Genomic DNA, 2,500 nt, shown 5'->3' with positions numbered 1-2,500 from the left:
AGAGTGGCCAACAATTTGCTAGCTTCTTCATCAACTCCGCCGAAAGCCATCCTCGACATACCCGTGCATTGAGAAGGTTTGGTGGCCGTACTCCCAACACAAAAGCATACCGAAGACAACCCCAAGCTAAAGCTCACTTGAAGCCAACGCATCGTCACCATGTGTTCGTGTGGCCGAGAATTGGGTAGCTTCTTCATCAACCCCGCCGAAAGCCATCCTCGACATACCCGTGCATTGAGAAGGTTTGGTGGCCGTACTCCCAACACAAAAGCATACCGAGGACAACCCCAAGCAAAAATTCATTTGAAGCCAACCCATCGTCGCCCACAACTAGTGGGTGAATGGTGTGCTTCCCGGGGTTGGCATAGACATTCCCTCGCATGCAAAAGATTGTCGATGCGAAAGATTATCTATGCCAACCCCGGGAAGCACACCATTCACACACTCCCGACCGGTGTGGTGTGGCGGTGATTGGATAGTTACGGATTGAGCACTTGCCAAGGATCAAAATGTGTCATTTAGAAGAAACATTTTCAAAAAGTTTTTAAAATCTTGTGGGTTTGCAACTCATAAGAGCGTCACTTTCAACGTCCCCGGTATTGGATTGAGTTTCTAAAAACAACCGTGCACACCGAGGTTAAACTTTACCGGCTCCACTCCGACTCGCCGCTCGCCCACAATTTGTTTGCAACGAAACATTTGTTTTTAATTTTGTTGGTTTGAAATTGTTTTGAAAAGGTTCTTTAAATCTAGTGGGTTTGCAACTCATAAGAGCGTCACTTTCAACGTCCCCGGCATTGGATTGAGTTTCTAAAAACAACCGTGCACACCGAGGTTAAACTTTACCGGCTCCACTCCGACTCGCCGCTCGCCCACTAGTCCGAAGGCAACAAAACATTTGTTTTTCATTTTGATGAAAATTTCTGTTTTTAAATCTTGTTGGTTTGAAATTGTTTTGAAAAGGTTCTTTAAATCTTGCGGGTTTGCAACTCATAAGAGCGTCACTTTCAACGTCCCCGGCATTGGATTGAGTTTCTAAAAACAACCGTGCACACCGAGGTTAAACTTTACCGGCTCCACTCCGACACGCCGCTCGCCCACAAATCCGAAGGCAACAAAACATTTGTTTTTAATTTTGATGAAATTTTTTGAAAACATTGGCTTGGCAAGCCCCAATCCGCGACTATCCACCCACCGCCACCCCACACGGGTGGTTGTTGTTGCGAAATGAGGTTGTGGTCGACATGCCCGTGCATTTGAGAAGGAGTTCCTAGCACTCCATGCTCTCCCATGCCAAAAAATAGCCTAGACAACCCCATTTCGCAACTTTCCACGCCTTTTTTTTCCTCCCTCACCCATGGCGGCGGCGTGGTGGCGGCGGCCGGATTCCGGCCACCACCGCCATGGGTGGCAGCCCCCCGACCCCGACACCAAACCCATAATACCGAGGCAACATATCGAGGCAACATGACATGGGTGTGGCGTGGGGGAAGGGGGCTGCAGCTAGGAAGGCATGGGCTGCCATGCATATGCAGGCAACACACACCCCCCTATATAGCATTTTATGCATTTAGCCCTTTGACAGGAAGAGACATCACCTATGCGCGAGGAGTCATAATGGGCTCTAAATAATTCAATACAAGGTATTTGGACGTGATTTTTTGCAGGGATACTAAGAAACATGCAATCTATGATGGGAAAAAGTTTCATAAATTTTTGAAGTCGGGAAGTATTTTTTATTAGTTTTAGAAGTCGTAAAATTGAAAAAATCATTAAAACAAATCCGGGAGGAATTTTTTAGTTTTGTAAGTTGGAGAAGGTCCTAAAAATCATAGACTACTTATGGGGAGCTTATTGTGCGAGGAAATTTCAATAAAAACGGGGTTTGACAAGATTTGAAAAATTCTGTCGACATTTGAAAAAACCTGGAACCATGCTGCCGGCATGCTGCGCACATGCTGCGCGCATGCTGCGCGCAGACTGCGCGCATGCCATGGCAGGACAAGTTTTGCTAGCCTCACTGTCTACAGATGCGCAAGCTGCGCGCACGCTGCGCACAGGCTGCGCGCATGCTGCGCACAGACTGCGCGCACGCTGCGCGCATGCCATGGCAGGACAAGTTTCGCTAGCCTCACTGTCGACAGATGCGCAAGCTGCGCGCAAGCTCCGCGCACGCTGCGCACAGCCTGTGCGCATGTTGTGCGCATGCTGCGCGCAGGCTGCGCGCAGGCGCCGCGCATGCCATGGCAGGACAAGTTTCGCTAGCCTCACTGTCGACAGATGCGCAAGCTGCGTGCACGCTGCGCACAGGCTGCGCACAGCGCATGCCATGGCAGGACAAGTTCGCTAGCCTCACTGTCGACAGATGCGCAAGCTGCGCGCACAGGCTGCGCGCACGCCATGGCAGGACAAGTTTCGCTAGCCTCACTGTCGACAGAATCAGCACGCTGCGCGCAAGCTGCGCGCACGCTGCCGGCATGGTGCGCGCACGCTGCCGGCA

This window comes from Prunus avium, unplaced genomic scaffold, assembly GCF_965620075.1.
Source record: "Prunus avium unplaced genomic scaffold, drPruAviu1.hap1.1 HAP1_SCAFFOLD_46, whole genome shotgun sequence".
In the NCBI taxonomy this organism is placed as follows: domain Eukaryota; kingdom Viridiplantae; phylum Streptophyta; class Magnoliopsida; order Rosales; family Rosaceae; genus Prunus; species Prunus avium.
Note: the sequence above shows the minus strand (reverse complement) of the source record.